This window comes from Sminthopsis crassicaudata, chromosome 2 (genome assembly GCF_048593235.1).
Source record: "Sminthopsis crassicaudata isolate SCR6 chromosome 2, ASM4859323v1, whole genome shotgun sequence".
Lineage (NCBI taxonomy): Eukaryota > Metazoa > Chordata > Mammalia > Dasyuromorphia > Dasyuridae > Sminthopsis > Sminthopsis crassicaudata.
The window spans coordinates 539,998,630-540,026,298 of NC_133618.1; the positions used below are offsets into that span (position 1 = coordinate 539,998,630).

General features: G+C 40.7%; 1 protein-coding gene across 7 annotated transcripts in view; it reads left to right on the top strand.

The window, feature by feature from the left end:
• MEGF11 (multiple EGF like domains 11) overlaps window positions 1-27,669 on the top strand; it is a 433,182-nt gene that overhangs the window by 240,578 nt on the left and 164,935 nt on the right. The gene's annotated exons all lie outside the window — the stretch shown is intronic.

The following is a 27,669-nucleotide window of genomic DNA, read 5'->3' on the forward strand; positions in this document are numbered from 1 at the left end:
GCTCTGGGACCAGCTAGCTGGTCAATGCCCTCTCTATTCTTCAGTCACTTGATCTGTCAAACATCTGTCCCATCTACTTCAGAAAATAGTGGTGCTCAATTCCAGAGGATTTATGATGCAAGATGTTATGGACCTCCAGATAGGGAAGAGTGTAATAGCCTCAGAATGCAGATTGAGTTTTTGTTTCATTTTATTTTGAGTTTTTTGGACATGACTAATGCAGGGATTTGTTTTACTTGACTAAGCATTATTTGTAATGGGTTTTATTTTTCTTGCTTTCTCAGTGGGGAAAGAAGGGAGGTAGAAGGGAGAGGGTTCATAGCAGAAAATAAAATAAAATTGATTTTTTTTAAAAAGTGGTTACCACATCAGGTAAGAAAAGGTGTTGCTAAAAGTTGAAGGGTGATATGTCTGGTAAAAGGAATACTGGACCTGGAATCTGAGATCTGGACCTGAAGCTCAGTCCTGATCCTTACAACGTGTGTGATCAAGGGGAAATCATGTCACCTCTCTTGGTCTCAATTTGCTCCCCAGTAAAAGGAAAGAGTTGAAGATATAGCTGTGTAATAGAAAGATGGATACAGAGAATACAGCCAGGAATGAGGAGATTTATTGAAAGCAAATTAGCTATAATGATGATTACAGCAATGAAAATGGAAAGAACAAGAAAATCCCTGTAATGTGCTTAAATATAATTGCTAGTTTGAGAAAGAAGACAATGCACATCCCCCACTTCTTTGCAGAGGTGTGAGACCATCAGTGTGGAGCTCTGCACATGCTGTAATATTTGGGTGATATGTTGGTTAGCTTTCCTGAATGGCTTCCCTTTTCTCTCTCTTTTATTCTTTATTACAAGGAACGGCCCTCTGGGAAGGAGAGTTGGAGAGCTGGAGGGATTTATTTAGAAGCTAAAGTGATCTGAAAAGATATTGGGGAGGGAAAAAAGGTTGGACTAGATTCAACATCAATTCAACAAACATTCATTAGTACTTTCTATGTGAAAGACAATGAGGTAAACTTTAATATTTCAAAGACAAACAAAAATTTTAAATTAATCCTGCCTTCAAGGAGCTTATGTTACTAGGGGATGAATATTTAAATAGATAAGTAGCTACATTATAATTTGAGGGGTGGAAAAAACACTGACAAGTAGGGATATCATGAATGGTTTTCCATAGAAGTGTCAGGAACCAGGGTGGAGCCTGGAAGTTAAGGGTTCAGAGAGGGAATGAGCACATCCTAGACCTCTGCAAAGCTATTGAAATGGTAGATAGAATACTGAGCTCAGGAAGTCAGCAAGTAGGTTAGTTTAGTTGGAGTCTAGAGTGCTAAAAGGAGAATAATCTGAAATATATTTGGAAAATGAGAGCGATTCGTAAAATAACAATAGAAAGAAAAGCAACTTTGAAAGATTTAAGAACTTTCATCAAAGCAATGACCAATTACAATTCTAGGTGACCAAAGATGAAGATAAAAATATAGATAAAAGGCCTGAAGGAAGATTAGTAAGAAGCACAGACAAGCAGGACAGCTTTGAAAGGTACAAGTTGAACTTACATACATAAAAAGAAAAGCAGTATATACATAACAGAGATAGGCAGTTTCCTATATTATTCTGTCTATTCTATATGACAGCACTCATTTTATTTGGTGTTTGCTAAGTTCAGAATAAAAATTAAATTCAAAAAGGAAGCCAGAGGGGAAAACAGCCTAGAAAGTTAGGTTGAGTTTTATCTATGAAGGGTTTGGAATGCCAGAAAGTAGGATTAGTCTTTTCTGTTAGGTGATCTCAAAGGTCGCTTCCAGCTTTTGGTCCTATATTACACAGAGGTAAAGAACTGATACCAAAGTTGCCTTACCTGGGGCTGATTTCAGCTTCCAAAAATTCCCTTTTTTGTTTCAGTTGAAAGTTCACTGCTCAAGATGCTTAGCTAAATCTGTCTGTGGTTTGATCTCTGGTATATTAATAAAACATACTATCATTGCTATTGATATAGTTCATCAAAGCAACACTTGTTTTACCTACATATCCAGAAGTACTTACCAGGGCCTTGCAGATACAGTTCTTTCGTCCATGGACTCGGAGATTGTTCATTGACAGCCTAGCACAGTGCTTGGCACTTAGTGCTTAATGAATAGCTGTTGATGGATGCTTATTGGGTGCAAGGCAGAACTGGGGAAATAAGTGGGATAAAACTCTTCCCTTTTGAGAAGCTTTTTTAGGTACCAGCCTTATTATATATCACTCTGCTGTATGAACTTTTGCCAGCCAAACAGCCTTTCTTGTTCTTCCTCTCACACAGAAATTGATCTCTTGCCTCTGAGTCTTTACAGAGAGGTTGTCCTCTATGCCTGGGATTTTTCCTCTCAAAATTCCTAAAGACAGTCCTTAACTTCCAGAATCTTAGATCTGTCCAGGCAAGGCAATAAAAAGGGACCTGAAAAGCAAGGGTGAGTCGGGAGAAGTGAAGATGGTTAGTCTGGGCCCTTCCTCAAAAGGGAGATTCCAAAAAGAACTCACCAAGGGGAGAAGGAGAAGGGGCCACAAAGTGTTTACATATTCCTGTATGTGTATATGTTGTTTTCTCCTCACGCCATCAGGAGACTCCATCCAAAACATTCGTCTTTATCTTTGTAGCCACAGTGACAGCACATGATAGGTACTTGAGAAAAATTTTTGACTGATTAACGTAGTAGGAGGTATACATATACACAAAACTTAATTTGTTATTAATGCATAAAGTACAAACAAAATGTTATGGTAATGCAAAGGGAAAAAAGTCCTTTGAGAATCAGAGAAAGCTTCATGGGGGAGATAATTTGTGAAGGATGGGCAGGATTGTGTGGATTCACTGTGCCAGTTGATTATTTGGAAAATGTTTAGATTTTTTTTAAAGGTACCATGGTCACTGTCAGAATATATTTATTTTGCTTTGAAATTGGAGAGTGGTCCTGAGCCTGCCTGAAAGTCCAAGCCGTGTGTATGTGTGTGTGTGTGTGTGTGTGTGTGTGTGTGTGTGTGTGTGTGTGTGTGTGTTATGCATATGAGTTAATTACCAAAGTGCTCAGTGTTCTTTGTTGGAGTCCGAAGCCTGCAAATCCTCCATATTGCTCCATCAGCAAAGACAAACCAGCAGAGGGAGGAATATGGGGTTGAAATCCGCTTCATTTTAATAATTGACAACAGGATGAGTTGTGCGGATTTGTAGCTATTTGATTTGCTTTGACAGCCACCAGGGGAAATCGCTGAGGTTTCTGTGTGTCTTTCAGCATCTTCATGTGGATCAGACTAGAGGGCATCCTTTCTGAATAGAATCCGCGCATTCAGGTTGATAGAAATCATAGAAAAAATGTGACAGATCACAAGTGCAGCCTTATTCACCCTTTCAGAGGAAAAGTGAGCAATATCCTTATTTCTGCCTCAAAGTTAGGGGATAAACTGTGTAACTCAATACAATTTGCTTACTGAATGCAGATTAGTGGGGTGGGTTATAGTTTGCATTCAATCTCAGCTCTGTATTCTTTTGGACATCAATAAGACTGGTATATCCAAAGTACAAAGCAACTCTAGTCTTCCATGACAGCTGGCAAGAGTGGTTTATTTTCCTTGCATTTGAAGCTAAAAGCTAATTTGCTAATGAGAGGCATATATTTCATAGCCTTCCTTTCACAAGGGCGAGTATTGTACAATAAGGGATCATGACACCTCCAAGCTAAAGAATGATAAACAAGATTTATTTTTTGCTTAATGGAAATCCAACAATGCAGTGAGCTCTTCTTTTCCCAATTGTTTACTACCAAAACATTTTTCGCCCTCCAGTGCCTACTGAGGTATTAATGCCCAATGAAAGAATATTTTGTTGAGCTGAAATGTCATGATAAACCCCACAGGTAAAATTCAGGTTAGAAACGAATTTGAAGTTTTCAAAGAACAGTTGAATTTTATAAATGTATGACCTTGATTTTTGTTTGAAGCAGTTGTGCTGAGCCTCAGGTGGTTGCTATGGCTTCCATTCAACAATTACATCAGAAAAAGTAAAGTCTCCATATCCCCTTCCCTTTTCCCCTTCATTTCCTTTTCCTCCTCTGTCCCCTCCTGCCCTCAAGGAGCTTACATTCTATTGAAGAAACATGTACATATATAGGTGGGAACAAAAAAGTGACATGGGGGAGGGAAGATAGTAGCAACTGAAGAAGGAGTCAGGAAAGGTTTCATGCAGAAGGTGGCATTTGAGCTGGATCTTAAAGGAAAGTGGGAGGAGAGGATGTAATCCAGACATGACAAAGGCCAAGAGGTGGGAAATGGAATATGATATATAAAGAGTATTGGGATTGACTGAAGTTACACTGAAATCTGAATGGGAATAGTGTGTTATAAGTTCAGAAAGATAGACTGGTCGTTCTCATCATCATAACTGAGATAGATGAGAAAATTAAAATATTAAAATTAAATAATAATAAAAAAATAACTGACATAATGGAGCATAGGATCATAGATTTAGAGCTGGAAAGGACCTTATTGCTTTCAGTTTTGAAAAATGTTTCATACACATGAGCTTATTTGTGTCATCTCCATTTTACAGTTAAGAACACTGAGATTTCAAGAAATTCAGTGATTTGCCCATTATGACGCTCCTATTTGTTGAGATGTATTCACAAACAGACCTGAGTTTTCCTTCCTGTCCCACTGATCCCAACATCCCCCCCCCCCTAAAAACAGACTTCCAGGATATCACTTGTGGCCCTTTGCCATAGGCAGATGTGGGAAAAGGATCAGAGGGGATGGACTGATTTCAGGATTGTCAGGTCAAGCGCCCTGGTTCTGTAGCATCCAGTTGTGAATCCATAGATAATAGATTTCCCTGAGATTTAGGGGAAAGAGCGGGCCTGGAGCCATAGAGGAATAAATGAAGCTAAACCAGATAGTCAGGTCACACTTACACAGCACTTTAAGTTTGTAAAGTACTTTCCAGACATTGTTTTTATTTGAACCTCTTGACAGACCTGTGAGATAGATGCTGTGAAAATTGTGATCTCCATTTCACAGGTGTGGAAACTGAGAGTTTGATGAGGTGGCTCTCCATGGGCACACTGCTAATAAACACCCACTGTAAAATGTCCAAGAGATTCCATCTCTCTCCAAAGACCATGGGGTCACACTGTGGAGGAAATCTTAGTGTCCTCTAGTCCAATCCCCGTTAGCTCCCAGAGGGGCGGTCCAGTGTCCCACAGATAGAAGAACCAATGTCTTCAGCAGGGGACCTTATGGTTTTTACACCCCCATATCAGACAGGACTGCATTCGCTGTAGTTGCACAGGTAGAAGAAGATAACCTGGCTTCCTGAAATGGGGATACTTAGGCAGACCTTGGCTGGAATAAATGGCAGAACTAATGTCTCTTTATCATGCAAACAGTTTAGTGAACTGAGAAAAAGCCTCCTGACTATAAACCAGCAGTAATGACCTGACAGGCAAAGGGGGCCCAGAGAAGTGTTAGCGTCCCAGAGACATTAATCTGTTCCCGGCTGCTGCTGCCACTGCCCCGCTGCTGCTGCTGGAGAGAAATTTGTTAGAGTGGTTATGGAGGCTATAAAAGCTTATTTTACAGCAGTCATCAGTACCAGGGCCTCATTGAGTGCAAGGGAGAAGGGACCTTACTTGGAAGCCAAAGTGCCACAGATGGTATTGAGAGAGAAGTTCCTGACCCAAGGGTAAAAGCTCTGCTTACAGAGGTGGTTGGGTTGGGATGACCCTAGGCCAAGGCAAATCTTCTCCTTTTTTATTAAAGCCTTTTATTTTTTAAAACATATGTGTTTATATTGTATCTAGGTTATACTGTAACACATGTAAAATGTATGGGATAGCCTGTCATCTAGGGGAGGGAGTAGAGGGAAGGAGGGGAAAATCTGGAAAAATGAATAAAAGAGATAATGTTATAAAAAAAATTACTCATGCATATATACTGTCAAAAAAATTTTATAATTATAAAATTAAAAAAAAACATATGTGTTGACAGTTCTTCAACATCAGCCCTTGGAAAATCTTGTGTTCCAGTTTTCCCTCCTTTTCCAATACATGTTAAACATGATAGAAATGTATATTAAATCCAATATATGCATATATATTTATATAGTTATTGTGCTGCACAAGAAAAATCAAGGCAAATCTAAAGAATTATTTATGTAGTTGCTAAGCAAACAACAACTTATGTGCCAGTTCCTCCCCATTCCAGTCCAACCACCTCCTTTGGCTGTCTGATTGTTTGGTTACTATATTACTCCTTTAGGGCAAGGACTGGTCTTGCTTTTATTTTTGTTTCCCCAAATTATAGCATAGGATCTTAAGTACTACAGTTGTATCTAAGGCAGGGCAGCTGATGCTTAGCTTCAGGTTGCTGAAATTTAGCAGGGGCGACAGTGCTTATGCTCTTTCATCAGATAGGATCCATTGATCTTAGCATACCTAGTTAGTAAGAAAAAAAATAGTTAAAATAGGAAGCTATCAAATGGTGGGCTTCCTCCCTCTCCCACTCCCTTACTGCTTTCCTTCAGGGAACTCTTCCCCACACTTTACATTGTTCTTCCCTACTTGTTTTTCAAAAGTGTTCTCCTTAGCTCCCTGTAGCCACTTGATTCTCTAAAATTTTCACCTATGAGGACTAATGACCTGGGGGTCTTTTTTTCTCAGCTACAGAATGGTCCCAAGGCCTTTTTCTCCACAGCCCCTTGTGTTCTCAGGTTTGAAGTCTCTTCACAGCCGAAGCTGTTTTTTTAAAGGTTTGATTGCCTTTTGTGCTGCTTTCCCCCAGTGCCATAGTTGCTCATTATGGCTCTCAAATGCCCTCAATAAATGTTGGTTGAATTGAATGAGGAAGGATAGCTTCAGAGTCAGACTGCCTTGCAGGGAAATGATAGAAAGGTGCCTGCGGCAGAAATAGGAGTAAGGGTAAGGAGAGAAAACAGCTAATGGAGTTTGGGAGAGTTATAACTAGTCACTTGCTTCTGGAGCAAATGTTTGGGAAAAAGGCGAGACTGGACATTATGGAGGCTAACATGGGTGAATGTCTGGGTGAAAGGTAGGGAGAAGGAGAAGGAGCTCACTTATGGTGGTCTGGTATTCTTGATCATATCCTGGTTACTAACCCTTTGGGAAAGATAGTCAGGAGCTCCTGTTGGCAGCTTCTGCTCCCCTTGATGAGGTAACATGATGAGGTAACAGGGAACCAAATAATTGAGGTAAATACCTAATGAGGAGGTATATACCTCAATAGGATTAATTAAGGTCTAGTGGCAGGATTGGGGTACAGGGAGTCACATGGAGCTCCCCTGCAACCCCTTAGGATTCGGCGCAAGGATACAAAGTTAAATCAGGTCTAGTGGCGGCGAGAGTCCCCTGTAAATGAATTTACAGGCCCGAAAACCTAGATGGGTAAAAACAAGGTTTATTGCAAGGTTTGGAAGCAAGGTTAAAGTCTGGTTAGTAAAAGGCATTAGATAGAGGAAGATATACTCTGAAAGCAGTGGGACAGAGAGTCTCTGATGCAAAACATCTTTGCTGGCATCTTTCAACTCTCTGACAAAGGATGACTCCACCTTTGCTGCCTTTATCTCCTTGAAGTTGATTAGAAACTGTTTTGGGGAAACCTGAGCAGATAAATCAAAGATCAGTCCCAAAGGTAGATCAGACAAGGAATCTTAAAAGGGGCTACGCCTGCATCACCCTGAGCATCCATGCATGTGTCTGGCCTTAGGATCTTCCTCTGCATGACTTAAAGACCCCTAAGAGGAGATGGTCTGAATGATGATGACAGCTCACAGATTCAGCCTCGAGCTGGGCTCCTGGTCCTCTGAGCTTGAATTCACTTCCCTGTGCCTTGGGTGATACGCTCTGTGATGGATGTTACATCATAGTTTGTCTCTGGGGTCATTTGATGGGGGATATAGAATTACCTGCCATTGGACCCTGCTGACTCCATATTAAGCTTCTTCCTGTCCAGAAGCTTCATGGTTCTCAGAGAATGGCTCTCTATACAGCTCTTCATTGCCTTATTCATAACCTGCTAGGAGGAGCCTTGCTTTGAAGCTTCTCCTCAGCAGAAATTCTGTGCTATAGTCTCTCAGGAGGCTCCAAACTAGTAGAGATGTTTGAGTGTTGTCCCTTTAGGTTACATTCTGGTCTAGGATTCCCTTGAAAAGTGGGCAGGATCACAGAGGAAATAAAATGAAATTACATTTTTGATAAGGCAGGATTGACTGGTGTGATAAAGTGGGATTATCTGAAATGCAATCTGGCTTAAATGTAGAGGGATGGACCAAATGGCCTTCCTAACTGTCCTTCCCCGAACCCACAATTCTTGGGTGCCTCTATGGAGTGAGAAGAGAACTATACCATCACTAGCCCAAGCATCTGTGTCTTTGTCTTTCTTCTTTCTCAAAGTTCCTTCTCTACTCTTACCCCTAATTGCTGAAGCTACAGTGAGATCTCTAGGCTGGTTATGTCAACATCCCATTTGGAGAAAGAGAAAGACCCTCCTTGTGGTTTCCCCAACTCTGTGAATTTAGCTGCAGTGAAAAGTCAGAGGGAAATCTCTGTGTTTGCCAAATAGAAAAGGCGAAAAAAATCAATAGGGTAAAAAAAAAAATCTCATTTTCAAGCTTTTAAGCAGGTATTGCAATCAATAAAGGGAAGGAGTAATAGAAGGCAATTAAGCCTCATTCCACAGGATTCTTTGGTATCTGAGGAAATATCTCCTGAGGAGAAGACCCTGTTGAGTAACTCAGACTCAGAGACTCCTTAGCTCTTTGTAGGACACTCAGAGGAAGCTTTGTCGGGGAAGAGAGGAAGAGCTCCTTTGTCTGAGTTTATGCTGGAAGATATGTCACTGATGTGAATGTCACTTGGGAAATGACTTTGCCCACTTATTGAATGACTTTAGCCAAGTCATTGTCACTTCTCTTTGACTTTATTTTCTCATCTCTACGATGATGACCTCTAAGATCTCCTCCAAGTCTAAATTTCTGGTTCTTCCAATCAATGGGTCACCCTTGTTTCTCCCAGATCTGAATGTTATTGATCCTGGGATTTCAAGAGCTTATGTTGGCAGTATGGCTGACAAGGTTCTGGGGAACTAAGAAATTGTTAAGTCTATGCCAAATCCTTAGTGGCCTGTGTGTGCGCAGCTTTTTACTGGGTACCCTGGAAGGAATCACTGTGGTGCTGAGGAAGGAGACACAGTTTCTGCCTCTCCTTGAAATATTCCCCAGTCTGACGAGGAAGAAATGAAATATAGCCACATCAAATTATTTAATGACACAAACCATTTAGCAAGTGTAGATATCATTTCAAAAGTCCCAAGAGACTGCCTAGATTCTTTAGCTTCAATGCAATTTTGTTATGCCTTATCCCAATTGAAACAAGTGGACCATTCATTAGAACTTGAAAACCTTTTTGTAATACTTTTGGTGGCCCTGCAATTTCCCCTATTAAATTTTAATCTATATAATGCAAATTGAATCCATAAATGTTCGGGAAAATATAAGATAAGAAATGAATTAGAGTCTAGTGGAATTAATCAAGGGAAGCCATGTGACCTTGGGCAAGTCACTTAATCCCATTTGCCTTAGTTTCTTCATCTATAAAATGAGCTGGAGAAGAAAATGGAGAACCCCTTCAGTAGCTTTGTCAAGAAAACTCCACAAGGGGTCGTGAAGAGTTGGCCAAAATGAGTAAACAACAATAACACACGTAAAGCTCGAGAGATGCAAATAGAAAATTGAGATAATCCTACTCTCATGAAGTTTATGTTCTATTTTAGATAGACAGCACATGAAAGAAGGTTCATATTTACGTTGAGCTCAGACCAAATAGAAAGACCAGGTAGTAAGTAGGCAGGGTATGTAGTAAGGGCAAATGCAGGGTATCAGCTTGGGGATTTAATGGCAGGGCAGGTGGTTGGTCCCTTATAGGAAGATGGTGGAATTAAGTGTTAGAGCGGAGTGGGGGTCTGGGATTTCTTCAGCAGAATTTCAGATTTGGGGGGAGGGGTGTTTTCCTGAGCCTGGTAGGAAGCTGAGAGGGAGTGAATGGTGCTTGTTTAGGAAGGGAAAAGATCCTGTTCCTATCCACGGCAGAGGGTGTTGCCCATTGAGAGTTACCATTGAGAGAGAGAGAGAATTACCGGGACTCCGAAAGATTCATAGCATTTAGAGTTGAAGGAGCCTTAGTGAAAATTGAGCCCAACCCCCAATTTGATAGATGAGAAAACTAAGGTGACATGATGCAGAGATTCGCCAAAGGTGGCCCAGGGAATAAGTAGAGTTTGAGCAGACCTAGGATTTGTCCTTGGACTGCCACATGAGTGAACTTTCTTGTCCATATTACCATCTTTCCCACCTCTTATTCTCCACATCATCCCGACAGAAGCAGAGAGACAACTTAACAGCTAGAATAGAGTCTGCACGTAGTAGAGGTTCAATCAACACTAGTTGTAATGATGACTGATACTCTGATGTGGTCAAGGAATCCCTTGGTCCCAGGTGGGGCTGCAGAATGCAGCTTCCACTGACCTGTGCCAATGACTTGGATTCTTTGAGCAGAATCTCTCCTCTCCAGCAAGACCTGGTCCCTGTGTGCATGGACCTTTGGGTTGGATTTGGAGGCAAAGACACAACAGAAGCATAATGTGTGTGTGTGTGTGTGTGTTGGGGTGAGGGAGAGAATCCAGCCTTGATAATCACTCTCTTTACTGCAGTACTGGGAGTAATTTTAAGCATAAAATAATTCTTATTTTTAGAATGCTTTCTGGTTTACAAAACACTTCTCTTACATCAACTCTCTAAAGAAAGTAGTTCAAATTTCATTTTTTTTCTATTTCCCCGTGGAAAATGAGCTCAGACAAGTTAAGTGACCTTTGCAAGCACAGTGTCAGGGTCACAATCTGAACTCAACTTTCCTGACTCCCAGGCCAATGCTTCTATGACTAAAAGCATATTGAATCATCTAAGAGTTATTTCTTGGTCCTTCCTGGAACTTTATGCTCTCTATGGGCAGCCCCTCAACGCCTGATATTCCTTTTTATAGAAGGCACCTCAGAAGCCATGAAACCTAACCCACACCCTCACTAGAATCTTCTCGACAACACTGGCTTCAGGCTGTCCCTGGAACGAGAGGGAACCCGAGGCAGGAAATCTAGACTAAAAGCCCACTTTTGGACAGACCTGAAGTTTTCCTGTCTATCCTGCCTAAATGTGCCTCAGTCTCTCCCTTTAGCTTTTAACTCTGCCCAAACAGAACAGCCAGAAGCCCTCTTGCACCTTTTCAGGACTGGAAGGTGTCTCTCTCGCTCCTCTAAGTCTTCTCTTCTCCAAGCTGACCACTCCCCTGTGGGTCTCCTCCTTATTGGCCACTCAGCCTCACTCCACACTTACCAACATTTAAATGGTTGCTTTAAAGTTACAAAGCACCTTGGACATATTTTCCCATTTGAGCTTCACGGCAGTTCTGAGAAGGTGCTCTTAGTATCTTCATTTTCATAGAGCAGTCCAAGACCCAAGGGGTCACAGTGCTAATAAGTGTCTGAGGCAAGGCCAGTGTTCCTGACTCCACAGCCAGCACACTTTCTACCCTGCCACCTTGCTGCCTCATTGTGTTACTGGTGTCCTGCCCCTGATGCCCTGTGCCTGCCCACCTTAAATATTAAGTTTGTTTGGCTTTGGTCACAGTCACCATTTCTGGAAGTTTGCCAAAAAGACAGAATGTAAAAATGGACAAACATTCTGTGTCTGAGCCCTGCCCCTCCCTAGTCGGTCTCAGTCTCGTCTCAGTCTGTCTGTCTGTCTGTCTGTCTCTCTCTTTCTCCCTCTCTCCTTTATTCGCCCCTTTTTCTTCCTCCCCTCCTTCTCTCTTTCTCTTTTGTCTCTGTCTCTTTCTCCTTCTCTCTTTTTCTTTCTTCCCTCCTCTCTTCTCCCTTCCTCTCCTCTCCTTGTTCTCTGTTTTCCCCCTCTCCCTCATTCTTTTCCCCTCTTTTTCTTTCTTCCCCCTCTCTTTTTCCTTCTCCCTTCCTCTCCTCTCCTTGTTCTCTGTTTTCCCCCTCTCCCTCATTCTTTTCCCCTCTTTTTCTTTCTTCCCCCTCTCTTTTTCCTTCTCCTTCTCTCTCCCTCTCCTTGTTCTCTCTGTTTTCCCCCTCTCCCTCATTCTTTTTCTTTCTTCCCCCTCTCTTTTTCCTTCTCCTTCCCTCTCCCTCTCCTTGTTCTCTCTGTTTTCCCCCTCTCCCTCATTCTTTTCCCCTCTTTTTCTTTCTTCCCCCTCTCTTTTTCCTTCTCCTTCCCTCTCCCTCTCCTTGTTCTCTCTGTTTTCCCCCTCTCCCTCATTCTTTCCCCCTCTTTTTCTTTCTTCCCCCTCTCTTTTTCCTTCTCCTTCCCTCTCCCTCTCCTTTTTCTCTCTGTTTCCCCCCTCTCCCTCATTCTTTTCCCCTCTTTTTCTTTCTTCCCCCTCTCTTTTTCCTTCTCCTTCCCTCTCTCTCTCTCCTTGTTCTGTTTTCCCCCTCTCCCTCATTCTTTCCCCCTCTTTTTCTTTCTTCCACCTCTCTTTTTCCTTCTCCTTCCCACTCCCTCTCCTTGTTCTCTCTCTGTCTCCATCTCCCTCTCTTTCTCTCTCCCTCTATCTCTGTCTCTGTCACTTTCTCTTTTCTAAGTCTTCCTCTATATTCACAGGCTCCCTGATCTTCCTTCTTGAGAACCCTGGATAGGGAGATGTGCTTGCTTTTTAAATGAGCCAGCATATCGGTTTTAGTTACCAGCTTGTTTGTTTTACCATAATTAGGTAAATAAATCAGCACATCAGCTTCCTAGTTTAGAGCTAGTTTGCTTCTAGAAAAGGGTTGCTTTGAAGCATCTCAGGGGCTGTAGGAGAATAGAGATCCAGCACCTAAAAGGCTGGTGTCACAGCTGGAGTCTTTGGAGGTTGTGAGAGTTTATCTCTCCCTTATTTAATTTTTCAAGTGCTCAAAAAAAAAGTAAGTTGATTCATTAAGACGGAGTGGGCCAAGGCAAGGGCCTTTCTGCTGAGCTGGACCCGTGCAAGCCAACAGAGCTAGGACCCAAGGCTGGTGCTTTGCAGATAATGTCAGGTAGCCCCTCCAAGCTGCAGGTGGAGATCATTAGACGGCGTTTCCTCTTTCCTCGCATCTCCTCTGCCCAGGCTGTCAGATACAAGTCTGGCCACGCAGCAACGCCATGTCCTTGTTTGCTCGGCATCATTAAAATCTAATTAACAAAGTGGGGAAATTCTAGAGGTGCAACTTTTCTAAGTGCTGAGGACTTTTCACTAGAAAATTGGGCTTAGAGGAGGGCTAGACAGATGGATGTTCTGAGGAGTCTGTAGCATTCTAGAAGATGGAGGTCGGACCCAAATGAGCTTAGATTGATTGGAGCTGTAGGGGTTAGGTTAGAATCAAGGACACATGATGGTTGCGAATTACCAAAATTAATGGCTAAAAAATTGATGAAATCATCTTCTCTAGAATCTAGGCTAGGTTCAGGGACAGGAAGGAGGAAGGTGTGACCTCTTGAAATGTCTCTGTTCACAGGAACTATATGTAGAGAGGGTCTGCTTGGGGTGGGATTGAGCATGGAGAAATATCTTTCACCTTACTCCATATTCATAAGCTGTAACTAAGGGGAGCTAACTGTGCTTTGTCCTCTGGTGATGAAATTTGGAAGGAGTTGACAGTACGCATGCTCCACCTGCAGTGTAGAAACAACTGATTGTAGTAATTAGATAGCAAGAATAATTAGTTAAAATAGGAAACTTCTCCTTCTGTAGCTTCCTGTTTGTTTCCTTAGATTTTTTAGCACTTCTCCCCTGCTGTAGCTCCTGGGACTCTGGATGTCTCAGTCTGTAGAGGCTTGTGTCCTGGGGTCTCTGCCCTGCCCCCCCACCATACATGGTGGTAACCAGAATCCCTCTTCAGTTATCCCTGGCACCAACATTGCTAATTATGATTATGTTCCTGTCTCTCTAGTTGTATATGCAGAGAAAATCAAAGTTAAATGGAATTGACTGGGCTTATTTTGTTTTTGTTTTTTTTTGGAGGGGAGGAGAGGAGATGAACGAATAGACTGAAAAGAATAGAACATCCCCAGAGAATGTCACCTTAGGCTTTAAGTCCATCTCTTCCTCTTGACTTCCCTCTCTCAACTTCCCTGAACATCTTCGTGCACCAGTCTCTGCCATCTTGCATTTGCTCCACAAAGTGTAACTGTAGTCTTCCTTCGGCACACCTTCCTCCCAACCAGGTCCCCAAAATGCTGCCTCAGCTCCCAGCTTGTCTCACCCCAAGGGGGCCTTTAGGATTTATGAGTCTAGGGGTTGAGGAAGGGGGAGAAGAAAGACAGCTTCCCGAAGAAATGCATTTAGTGCCACATTTCAAACTTCCAAGATTTGATTGAAATGGTAGTTAAAACATTTTAAAGCTCTTAGGTAAAGTTGAATTTGCCTCCTGCGCCGACCTATATTCTATGATATTATCAGTTTATTGCGGTGGCCCTGTTATATTGCCAAGAGACGGCACTTTATCGAGCCCTGTCAGCCCATCTAGCAGGGACGTGGCTCGGGTTTCCATCAGGAGAAACACAATTTGAGAAGTAAAGTACATCTCAGAAGATGCTCTCACACATGCACATACAAGTTGAGGGGGGAGGATGGCAGAAAGAATAATTGTGAATTTTAATTAAGTTTCAGCACTCTGACTTTCTGTTGTGGGAATGCTGATCTAAAAGAATTCTTGTTTTATGCAGAAACAAAAGTATTTGTTTCCAGTGTCATTTTTATATTCCTTTGTGTGGCAATTAATACTTAACTCCTGGGAAATAAAGCTGTCACCCAATGTGGTCTTTATGGCCATGTATTAAAACACCTATCTCTGATAATAAACTATTGTAATAAAGTAATAAAGTATTGGGAAGACCCTGTTGAATGGGGGTTTAGTTCTGTTATTAATTCTACTATAAGGAGATGGGCTTTAACAATTCTATTTATCTTTGTTCATTTCTTTTTTTACGTTGATGTGTCAATGAGCTAGGGAAAAAATGGAGTAAGAGAATTATTGTTATTTGAGGACGAGAGAGGGGGAGCAATCAATTCTTCTCTTATCCCTTCCCTGGAAAAGTATTTCCAATTAGTGCATTAACTGCCATGATTATGGCAAGTTTGTAACCCGGTCATAATCTGCCTCTATTACCTCTGGCTATAGTTGTGTCCTTGATACCAGAGGAAAGGTAAAGAGAACATATTAGCAGTCCCTTGCCAGAACCTGCCTATATCTGAGCTCTAATGGCGTTTAACTTGTGGACCTCATTTGAGTTTACAAGTGATTACAAGCTATCCTGTGGGACTCGCTTCTGGATGAATTTTCAAATAAGTTGCAAAACAGTGACGAATTAACTTGTTGTGCTGTCAAAATCAATTACTGCGCCGGCTCCCCAGGCCCTTCTCTCTCTCCCTTAGCCCAGCATCCCCAGGCTCAAGATTGAGGGCAGATGCGAGCTGAGAATCGGCCCATCTCAGCCCCCTGTCCATCAGTGACCCCCCTGTCCCTCTGCCTGCCGATGACCTGACAGGTTCTCATCCTGGAGGAGCGCGGAGAAATCACAAGGAGGGGAGAGTTGGCCAGACGCTTCTTCCCAACCCATGGAATGATGTCTTCTTTAGTGAAAACTAGGAGAGAGTGGTTCTTGTCACAGTTTTAAGTAAGATAAACATCTGAAAGGCCCCAGGATCTCTGTCTTGTGACATCAGATGGTTGATGCAATTTATAAATATTCCCTTAATATTTCTGAACCAGCTTGGCCAGAAACTTGTAGCCTGTAACTTCTGAGGACTGAATTGCCTTTTCCGTTTGCCTTTTGATAGTGTTCCCCACCCTTTTCCAGGTCCAGGAAGGACCTCTCACAGGAGCTTTCTGTATGAGCCTCCCCTCCCATAGGGAGGAGGGCAAGAAGCCTGCATAGGGATCTGCCACACAGGTGTCTGTGCTTCTGTCTGGAATGTGCCCCCTGACCAGGCCTGAATCCTTATCTTTTCTGGAAAGAAAGAAAACAAACGTCTCCAGGTGAATGTCCCTCACTTTGCTCCACTTCCCTTCCTACTGAGCAGCCCCTTCCACATGGCTGCTTTTTAACTCCTCAGCAGGGACCAGTGCTGCATTACAACCCCCAATTAATCAAGGAGCATTCATTGAGTGCCTACTATGTGTTGAGCACTCTGCCAGGCACCGGGGTCATAAAATACAAAGTGAGACTTTCCCCGGTGGTACGTCTTCCAAGCAAGCAGATAGAAGATATGCACAATGTAAGTTGTTCAGGGTGGGGATAAAGGGGCACTCAAGCCCTTAAAATGCTCTATGGTGGTTGCCAACTGCTCAACCAAGGAAACCGTCTTCCCCAGCTTCGTGCTGGTGGTTAGATGAATACTACTTACTCCTGATGTAGACACAACCTGATCTACAGTGGCTTTAAAACTTGCTTCCTGGGTTGCCTATTTTCTACTGGGATCCCATTCTGCTGGAGCAATCCATGAGCTAAGGTAGAATGGAACGAACTGAGAACAAATATTTCGTTTTCTTGCCTTTGAACCCCCAATCCCTGGCACAGTACCTATCACATAGTAGAGTGGGTCCCATAAATGCTTATAGACTGAGTAAAGATAAGGCTTTGGTATTCACTCATATAGAACCCAGCTAAGGATAGACTCCCTCTTTAGAACTTAGAACAGTGCTTCTTAAATTCTTCCTACTTTTCACTCAAGGAATTTTTGTAGGATCCCAGATATATAAAAGAGTCAAACATTTACTGATAATAATCATAATTTCACAACCCCCACATTCAGTTGTGAGATTCCATATGCAGCTGCAGACTGCAGTTTAAGAAATTGAGCTTTACATTATCTATCCCCTGTTCCTTTCCACCTTAGAAAGCCATTTCCCCCTCTCTGTACTTCAGTCACACACACATGCATATATACACATATATACATAAACATACATACACAGAAGAGACAAAGAAATTTCTCTGAGATATATAGCATGTCTAAGATGGATTTACTATATATATTATATAGTATGTTAAACATAGTATACTCCTTTAGACATACATATCTAGTATATATATATAAAATAGATACATACTCTAATATGTTAGTAATATATGCTATCATACCACATATACTAATAGTATATAGTATGTTGCACTATATTATAATACAGTAATATATAGTATGTTGTAGTATATATCTTTTTTTTTTAATTATATATATATATATATATTTTATAATATTATCCCTTGTATTCATTTTTCCAATTTACCCCCCCTCCCTCTATTCCCTCAGTAGTATATATCTTTCTCAGAAATCTACAATATATCTATATGGGATAGATATATAGCACATGTAGTGTGTCATTACTCAGATATATGATTGTCAGGTACACAGTAATACACCCATAGGATGTTAATTCACACAGACATGTGTATACATACATGCATCATATATGCACATGTCACATTATCCATTGAACATGCCTACATCTCGTGTGTGGTTGTATGTATATGATAGCTCTAAATCCTTTCTTCCTATGATTTACAAATCATATGGTACCCTGCTGCCCTGCTGGAGACAGGATGGGCAGGAACTGTCTCTCTGGTCCTGTGTTACCTTGCTGTCCTGACTTCAGGCTTGCACACTTCCTATCCCCCTTCAGGTTTGAGTTCGGATGATCCCACTGATTATCCTAATTCTTGCCTCAGCTTCCCTCCCTCTTCTCAGACATTCTGTTTGGATTCCTGTGGGAGGCAACTAAACTGGCAAGAGTTTGGAGGTTTCCATAACACAACCAAACTGACTTCCCCTTGTTTTGTCTCCTCAGTGTGTTTGATTCCCCTCGGATCTGGCTTCTGAGCTTTTCCAATCTTGTGGTAAGCAGGAAACGGTCCTGGGTGCTTTGAAGATAGAATATCCATTTCTTAGCTTTAGCATTTCAAGTTCTTCACAATATGAACCCAATATGAGCCCTGTCTTTTCAGGCTTATTCATATTACTTTCTGTGCTTAATTCACTGTGTTCAAGTCAAATTGTTCTACTGGTTGTTCTCTGCACTTGTCATTCTGTCTTCTGCCTCTGCTCTTAGAAATCATTCCTTTCTCACCAGTCATTTCCTGCTAAGCTAAACTCTAATGCTCTCTCCCTCAGGAAGTCTTTCTGGATCCCCTGAATTGTAGTGTGCTCTCAGCACTCTCTCTGTCTATTTTTCTTCAAATTACACTGTATTTACATATTGGTTTAAATATCTCTTCCTAATGGAATAGAAGCCCCTTGAGATTGAGCTCTGATTTTCATTTGGTTTTTGTATTTCTGACGTATAACATAGTGTCATGTATACAGGAGGCATTTAATAAATGTTTATTGATTGAATGAGAAAGATATTGTAGGTAGGATTTCAGGATGAACATTTATGGAAGTCCACTTATTTATTATGTGGATCATATTTATTATTTTGCCTTTGTGTCCTTAGCCCCCATCACAGGCTCTTGTAGATAAAAGTAAATAGTAGGCACTTAATACATGCCTCTTGAATGGGATTGGATTCTAAAGGAGAAAGAACATGGCAGTAGTTAATAGGAATGCATTAAGTGCCTGATATGGGCAGGGTAAGCGATGGAGATAGAAATATAGAGACGGAAGGGAACTGCTTTAGTATTACTTAGTATTTTACCTAGATAGAGCATAAGAGGATTTTTTTTTCACCAAAAACATCTAGATGGAGGAAATTTTGAGTTTCCCCAACAGGGTTCATGGGAAATATCCTCTATTTACAACAAAAATTTGGTAGCTGAGCCCACTGTTGGGATTTAATAACCAGTAATTATACACCACAAGGTACCTCATGTTTTCCTTGGTCCTTGCATCCTGAAGCACACTTTGAGGGCAAGCTATTTAGTGGAGAAATGCCGTCGAGACCTGAATGTTACCAAACATGATGAATAGCACTGAGTTTATTTTCAAAACGCCTCTTACTTTGAAATGAGAAAAGAATCTGCAGAGCGTGGAAACTCAAGAGCCCTTTTCCTTCTTCTTCCCTCATCTACTCTAATGCAAATAAAGGCAACCTGAGCAAGTCAACCTGCTGCAATTATGCTGTAGATCACGTCCTAAATATCTCCTTGAACATGACATTTACTAAGAAAAACACCAGCAAATTAAATGTTTGATTAACATTACATCTTTTAGAGTTTAAAATGGGCGTGGATAATTGGAATCTGCATTAGCTTGAACTTTAGGAGAGCAGCATCATTGGCCTGTGAATCTCTCCTGTTTTATTGAATATTGTTGTGTCTATAACAATGATGAGTATTTACCCGGCACTTTTCATGAAACAGCCCCATCGTTAATCTAAAGATCCTTAGGGGAAGAGAAGTTGCTGCAGTGTGAGCGGTTGTTCAGTGTAAAGGTGAAAACTTGTCTATTTTCGTATTTTGTGCTTATTTTCTTGAACCTGAAGTCAACAAAATGCCTTAGTCATGCTTTCTTGGACTTTAAGGGATAGAAGTAATCACCTATGAATGTCCAGCAGCCCTGATCTGTTCACTCTGAAGCTGTGTCCACATTTACAAAGGCAATTGTATTATTTATCAATTTTGGAGAGAACAGATGAATTTTTTCTTAAATCTCCAGGTTTTTGCAATCTCCTCTGTTAGTATGCAGAGGTAATATGATGGAGTGGATAGAGAGCTGACCTCAGAGTGAGAAAGCTCTTCAGTCAGTCAACTAGCATTTATTAAGTATCTAAGAAAGGGGAAAAGAGCAAGCATTTATTAAGTGCCTATTATACTAAGTAGCCTATTGTGTAGAGATCATTTATTAAGTACTTTAGAAAGAGGGAAGTGAACAAGTAACAGTCATTGCTCTCAAGGATCTCACTGTTGATAGGGGGAGACAGCATACAAACAGGGAAGTACAAATAAGACATAAGGCAGGTTAAGTGCAGGTAGTCTCAGAGGGAAGGTGAAGGTTAAGGAGGACTGAGAAAGGCTTCTTGCAGAAGGTAGAACCTGAAAGTCCAGGAGACAGATGAGGCAGAAGAGAGTTCCCTACAGGAACATCATTCGAGTTTTGCCTCTGACAGTTATTGGCTATATAACTGAACAATTCCCTCAAGTTTCTAATATTCTAGGCAACTCTATAAGTTTTAAAGTACTAGTCTATATTGGTGAAGTGAATTTCCTCAGCAAGGATTCCCTATATTAATTATTCATAAGTCTGGAGGAAAAAATAGCATAGAAACTATAATTCTTTCTATGAATCATGATGATTTTAATTTTTTATTTTTCAAGTACAAGTATTTTAAAAAATTAATCTCTCCCTCCTATTACCTGCCTCCTCATTGTACAAAATTTAAAACGAAAAAATAAAAATAAATTCTTCAGTACATATTAACATAGTCCAGAAAAACAAACTCCCACATTAGACATGAGTAAAAATGTATGTCACTTTCTGCATTTTTAATTTTATTACTTCTCTGTCAGTTTTCATTTTCTTTCTTTTGATTTATGATCACATTGATCAAAGTTCTAAAGTCTTTTGAAGTTGTTTTTCTCTAAAATGTTTTATCACTGTATAAAGTATTGTTTTCTGCTCACTTTACTCTGTGTCAGTTCATAAGTTTTTCCAGTTTTCTCTGAAATTATCCTTTTCATCACTTATTATAGTAAAATTTTATTCCATTCCATTCACATACACAATTTTCCTAGTTACTCTGCAGTAGGACAGTCCATTAGTTTCTAGTTTTTGACTACCTTGAAAAGAATTGCTCTAAATATGTTTGTACATAAAGATTTTTTTCTCATCCATCTCCAAGCAGAAAACATTTAATTCTATTACAAGTCAAGTACAAGCAAAACTTAGGGAGATGAAGGATTCTTGGCTTAGTAAGAAGGCTGATGAAATTCCGTTTTATACTGATAGTAACAATCCAAAATACTTTTATGGTGCACCGAAAGCTTTTTATGGTGAGTTTCAGCTATTCAGTGCTGAGGGTGCCACATTGATTAGGAATAAGGACATGATCCTACAGAGATGGGCTGAACACTTCCACACTGTTCTCAACAGACCATTATTATCAATAGGTGCTGAAACCATTGACTTTCCCTGACTAAAGTGACATGCATTCAAACTCTACTGCAGAGAATGCAACTCCATTAAACCGGCCCATTGTTCATAAGTCAGAAAGACTATTTTATGAATAATTCACACAGTGTAAATCCTCACATAGCAGTCAGAAAAGGAGATACAAGGTCACTCTCAAAGTCTCTCTTAAGTATTTTGGAATGGATTGTGCAACACAGGAGATACTGGCACAGGACTACCAGCACAGCATGCCTTCATCAGAGGTGTTGTGTTCTGTGAGCAAAGCAGAATTGAAAGTGTTCAAAAAAATGAGATGTGCTAATTTAAAGAATCACCCCAAATGAACAGAGCTCATGAGTCACATGAGAAAGTTTCAGTGAGAAAGTTCATGAGCCACAAGAAGTATTCATGCTCTACCTGCACATATTGGTGATCAACCCTAATCGGACATGCTGTAACTAGTGATATTTTGGTCTTCTTTGAGAACAAAGAACAACCAAAAACCAAAACCAAAAAAGCAAATGTTTTTTGAGTGATTGATTGATTCATGACAATAGTTAACTTTTATATAGAAATTTAAGATTTGTAAAAACACATTAAACACATTTTAGTCTCATAAAGCCCATTGAAGATGCTCTAATAATCCTATTTCATTTATGAGAAAACAAGAGACTCAAAGGTTCCATTATTTGTCTAGGTTCATATAGTGTGTCTACTATTGCAGCTATTTTAAGCCTGATTTGGACTCAAGTTTTTTTGTTGTATTGTTTCTTTTCTTTTTTTTTTCCAGAAACTAGGCTTGATTTGCATTATATAATTGATATCTTTCTGAGAAGTTTTGCATCAAATGAAGCTTGGGAATTAAGTCACATGTTAAAACATAGTTGTCTTAACTATTAGCCCTAGTTCATTAGAGCAAAGTTCAAATCCAGCCTCAGACACTTAACATTTGTAGCTGTGACCCCAAGGACTTACAAAAAGAAAGTAAAAAAAAAAACAAAAAAGAGGGCCTACTGCATGGGGTTAGGGGGATGTAGCTAGAAATAACTGATGTAAAAATAAAAGGTATCCAAAAAAAACTATTTTAAACAATAAGTAAAAAATACAAAAGTGATACAAAATCAAATGCCTTGTAAAAAGTAGTTGAGCTTGTTGAGCTAGAAATTCTAAATAGATGCTTACCTGAGTGGGTGCAGACATAAGTACCCTGGACATTTTCAGAAAAAGTTAATAAACAAAGAACAATCGAGAAGGTTTCATGAAAGAAGTGGGATGCTTACGGAGCCTGTAGGAGTCCAGTAGGCAGAGAAGATTAGGAAATTCCTTCCATACTGGAAGAATAAACACACACACAAACACACACACACACACAGGGCAAGAAAAGACATTTATGAGATGGATACATTTTCTTTATAAGGGCAGATATCTATGTTTTAAAAAAGAAACCAAAAAAAACCTAAATCAAGCTGACCATTTCTTCCTCAATCCCATCCTAATATTGCTTAGAGGCTCCTTCTCAGCTTTGACATCAAATCTGTTTGTTTGTTTGTTTGTTTGTTTTTTTGATGAAAATGACAAAGGAATTTCAGGTTGCTTGTCATATTAGTGCCATAATTTATTATCGATTTTCATGCTCTTTTGGAGGAAAGACAGTGGACGAGAACACCAGAAAAGTTATTCAGCTCAGCTTTGAATGGAGAACAATGAAGAATTATGGGTCTGGTGCAGCAAGGAAGTTTAAACAATTACTTTGCTTTGATTAGGAAGGGTAATGTCTCTCTTTGGGAAAGCGGTATTAACGGGAAAGTGAGGATGATGAATGCCTGCTCTGGCCTGTATAAATCTCACCTGTGCTCTTTTGTTGCCATCACATGATGCATGTATGAGATAAATTCTCCAAATCTATTTCTGTGCTATTGCCAGCAGCCCCTTGATAGAGTAAATAAGAGTTATGGCAGCCATAATGGCATCACTTACGAAGGAGTAAAAAAATAAGCCGGCATGTCCACACAGTCCTTATAAATCTACTATAAACAGTAGAACCTTTAGCAGAAGCTCCAGTGCATTGCTTTCTTGAGGGTACTTGGGTGACGGAAAGCACCCTGTGCTGGAATCAAGAGTAGCTTTCTGGGGCAGCTAAGTGGCGCAGTGGAGAGAGCACCAGCCCTGAATTCAGGAGGACCCGAGTTCAAATCTGGTCTCAGACACTTAACACTTCCTAGCTGTGTGACCCTGGGCAAGTCACTTAACCCCAGCCTCAGGAAAAAAAAAAATCTGGAGCAAACAACTGCAGGAGCTTGGAGATAGGGAAGCAGAGGAGGAAGTTGCTTCTTGGTGTGTTACAATGATAATGTTGCAAAAGTTTCAAAGACCAAGATCCAGCATGGACAGAACTGAAAGCCATGCCTACAGGTCCTGATGGCCCATGGTTTCTAGGCCAGGCTGTGAATGGAGCTGGAACAGTGATATACTTGCCTAGGCTGAGTAAACGGAACATTTGTGGAACATATGTTTCACTGGAGGAGAGAAGAGGGAATAGCAGTTTCTGGAGAATGAAGGAGAAGAGTAGAGAAAAAACATTTAGGTATTCTCTATACCTGGCTGCCCATTTGGAACCAAAGGGGAGTAAGGGAGAAGGGGCTTAGGAAGAAATGGAATTCATTCAGTTTCATTCAAATATTTATTAAATACCTGTTATGTGTCAAGCACTTGGGAATACAAGATGAAAACAAAACAGTCCCTGTCCTAGGTAAACCACTGGAAATCACCTGTACAGTGTTATATTGGGGGGCACTAAAAGCCTCCCAAATATCTTTCCTTGGTCTACCAAAAGCAAAGATATCTCCAAAATGACTCATGTGTATGCTACCTAGACAGGAGAGGGAAACATGTGAACTTCTTACTGCATTAGCACAGAATATTAGTAGCCCACAAGTGGAAAAACACTTTCTTCGCATAAGTAGCATAAGTATTATTATCACCACAAACTGAGATGCTAAACTATCAGAGGTTTTTAATTTGGAATCTATAAAATAGCTTTTTTAAAAAAACATATTTTTGATAATTTCAGCATAATTGGTTTCCTTTGTAATCCTGTATGATTTATTTTATACATTTAAAAGCATTATTTGAGAAGACTTCACTAGGCTTCATTGGAATATTGAAATGTCCACAGTACAAATTCTGTCTAATCCAATTTCTTCATTTTACAAATAAGGTCATATATGTCAGAGGTGGGATTTGAACCAAGGTGTACTGACTGGTGTAGTTGATGATGGGCTGTCTAGGGGAGAGTGCTGGGCTTGCAGTCAGGAATCTGGTCTCAGATGCTTCTAAACTGTGTGATCCTGTTTACTGCAGTTTCCTCATCTGTAAAATGAGGTGGAGACGGAAATGGCAAACTACTTCAACACTTTTGCCAAGAAAACCCCAAACCGAGTTGATCGTGATTGAGCAACAAGTGTTGATTGTAGAGAATCAGTGCCTGCTGTGCCTCAGCAGTGTCCACCTTCACATAATGAGGGCCAGCTAGAACTTGCATCCAGGCCTTTGGACTTTCCAAGTCAGGCCTTTTCTTCTTTCATGTCATACCCCGCTCATGTATTACATGTACTCCTGCTTACAAGCCTTCAGGAGTCTAAACGAGGGAGGAAAGTAGAGACATTTCAGTGAGAATAGGAGCTGGGAGGGCACTCCACTAGAGATGGAGACTGGCTTTTCTGGAGAGGGCACAGAATGCTAGGCAGGATGGACAGGTGCAGGAAGCCAGGAGGACAGCACAGAAGTGGGGAGTGAAACGTACTGATTCAGAATTTCACCCACTTCACAATTTTGCCTAAGGCTAGCCTTGCCAGCTGCACCTAACTGCCTGCAGGAGCCCCTGTGGAGAGTCTATAAGGTTTTCACCTCTCAGACCACTCTCTGTCTCCTTTCCCTTTCAATCTATAGTTACATATCAGTCTGTGAAGAGCTGTGGCAAAAGAGAGACAATGAAACTTTGGAACTCCTGCCCTGGGGCTGAGCCACTTGGAGGTTAATGGAGTAAATGCAGACTTACCTGGGCACTGTATCTAATCATCCCCAGACCGGACCTTGCTTATTTGCCATCCACATAGACTATCTTTCCATCTACCCTCATCCTTGTTATATGTATATTGATTAGTTAATAAGTCAACAAGCATTTATTGTTTACTATGTGCCAGGCACTGTGCTGAGTGCTGAATCAGACTGTTGGAGACTGAATCAATAGAACTATTGCTTTCTGGAAAAGGTGCCTCAGTTAACTTTCACTTAGATCAACTTATCATAGAGTTCCTTAGATCAAAACTCTCATTCCTGACCACTACTTCCCTAGATTTTTTTGGTTTCCCTGTGGGCTTCTTTGAGGGGAGGAACTATTTCACTTTTTGCATTTGTATCCCATTTAATACATACTGTACCTTTATTAAATATTTTTACATTCATTCATTCAATCATTGAAGTAGGGGTTTCAAATTTCAGTTCATCTCAAGTATTTAGAGTACCTCGCACTATGGTTGCCTAAAAAAGTATATAAACTAGATGCCCCTAGTAGCTGCTAGGATTTAATTTTAATCTAAATGAAATCTAAGATCCGTGATTCCCCCATATGATTCTCCATGAGATCCTCTTTCCTGCTGTCTGTCTCCTTCCTCAAGGAGAGACCAGAGTCCAAGCCTGAGTCGGTAGTTAGCACCTTGGACAGCAGCTTCAACAAATACAAAATCCCTGTATCTAAACTCTCTCCATAATAAGCACTATTCAGATCATGACAACCAACCTGATATGTCTGACTTACCCTATTCCACTCCCTCAGGCTATTGTAGTGCCCCATTGTGACTTCCTAATCTTCAAATGAGAAGTGACTGTAAGTCATTTCTCTCAGCATCCTCATCTGAAAAACAGATATTCTCCCAGTCTGCTCCAGGCAGTATGATATGGTGAATGGAGCACCAGACTTTGGAAGACCAAAAACAGTTACTATCTGTATGAACCTAGGTAATTAATCTCATCTGTAAAATTAGAGGGTTGTTCTTGATGGTCTCTAAGGTTCCTTTTAGATTTAAATCTTTGACCCATTAATGTTTACTTTAACTTGATTCTTCATGTTTTCTTATGCATATAGAGTGATTAAAAACAAACAAACAAACAACAAAAAAAAAAAAAAAACAAGGGCAGAAATTCATCAGAGACTACTCTGGTGCCCCCATCCCCTCCCAGACCCCCTGACACTATCCCTCTCCATCCTACATCCCCTCTAGCCAAGAAAACCCCAGTAACATGTCAGGGATTCAGATAGCCTCTCTCCAGATACTAACTTTTCTCTCCTTTCTCTGATGCTTTCTACCTTTTGGATTAACTTTTCTCCAGTTCATGGATTGCCTCCAAATCATTCAGTCAATCTGTTTGAAAAAAGCAAGAAGAAAGGACCCTGACAATGTGTGTGTGTGGGGGGGGAAGGCAAGAGTGATAGGGACAGTAGGCCCTAGTGAGCTCAGGGTACATCTGTGAATGCAAAGAAGAGGCTCTTAAAGAACACCAACTGGATGCCTTCCTTTCCAGAAGGAGTCTTATGGCATCTCAGGTCAGATTAATGGGCAAGTGCAGCAATCCTCAGGCAAAAGCTCCTGATGGAGGTGGAAGTTTTGCCTGATTTAGGATATGCGCTGCCTGAGACTGATATTTCCAGCCCATCAGAGAGGTGGAGTTAATCCTTCCCACAGACCTTGGCAAGAGGGCTGGGAATTATTTGGTTGTCTGCTCTTATTGACCAGGGAGCTGAAAGATAGATAAGTTAACTCTCTCTCCTCAAAGTAGCCAGCCACTACAATGTAAACTTTAGAATTCCTGCTACCTTGTCAAGTACTCGGCACAACTTGGGTTGGAAATCAGAATGGGCATTCAACAATATCAAAACCAAAGACAAATTTCATTATTTATAATTGAGGAAGTTCCTCCTCCAGAGATCAGAAAAAAGGTGAGAGGTTTACCTGTATGATATTATTGTAATGTAGTCCTGCCAGTAGACAGGAGGATGGATGAAATGACTTTGTGAGGGTCATTGAAATGGAATTATCCTGCTCTGGAGGCATATAATGGCCTTTCCTCCAAGGAACTCCATGTGTTTTCACAGACATCACCACTTCATATATCTTTACAAGGCAGTGCAGTGTAATAAATTGTAGGCTGACTTTGAAGTTAGAAAGACCAGGGTTCAAGTTCATCTTCTGACCCATAAATGTAATGTGATCATAAGCAAGTCACTTAATCTCTCACAGCTCCTAATCAACTGTTTAAGACCCTTAAGTTCTATTGTGATCTACATTGGTGGCTGGAGTTTTCACACTTCAGGGATTTCCTACCAGGAAAAAATCATAAAACTGGGCAAAAAATGGTAGAAACTTAGAATTACAAGGGAGATTAATGATCATCTAGTTTGTCCTCTATTCCCCAAAGAACCTTCAACATAAAACATTT